Consider the following 789-nt stretch of genomic DNA (forward strand, 5'->3'; position numbering starts at 1 on the left):
GTAGGGAATGTTTATATGCATATATTCCTTAAGTGCTGCCCAAATCAACAAGAATGTGGATTTTGTGCTTTCCCCATTTTTAAGTTTACATTGTATCATTCATAACTGTAGTAACAGATCAAACTATCAAAATACGTATAATTATATGTCTGCTGAATTAATAAGCAGAAGGCCTCTAAGCCCTTGGAACTGCATTGCCAGGCACAAAGGTAGCGTTCTCCACGCGTAACACCTGCATCTTATTCTTATAATGATCTGCAATTCGAATTACAAATCGAAAATGTCGTCAAGCACTCATGTAATCATAAAGCTGACATAAATTTCATGCTTGGTATCTTCAAAATGATAGCGAGGGTGGGCAAAAATGAAAATATTTGCAAAACATCTGTGTAGCTATTAGAGAGCACACGTTTGGGGGCGACATAAACATCTAACCTGTTTATAACGAAGAATAATTTCTGACTGAAAGAATAAACGTGGTTGAACAATAGAGAAAAGAAATGCGGATTATAAAACATTCAGCAGAACATCATAAAGCGTTTTATGTGTGCACAAGCTTGTGTCGCATGTTTTGAGGTGAACATGAGCTGACAGGAGAATGCCTGCGACGCATGAACAGCGGGTCCGTGTTCGCCTCCTCAGGAGGAGGAAGCTCGTCCCGACCCGCGTCCAGTCTCAGCAGAAGAGGCCCTGCGTGTGTAGAATTACAATTTGTTTTTCAAAATGCGATTTTTGAAGTAAAAGTAAATTCTCATTCCTTTTCAAAAACATTTTTCATTGTGCTGAGTT

This window comes from Octodon degus, unplaced genomic scaffold (genome assembly GCF_000260255.1).
Source record: "Octodon degus isolate 3935 unplaced genomic scaffold, OctDeg1.0 scaffold00283, whole genome shotgun sequence".
Classification (NCBI taxonomy): Eukaryota; Metazoa; Chordata; class Mammalia; order Rodentia; family Octodontidae; genus Octodon; species Octodon degus.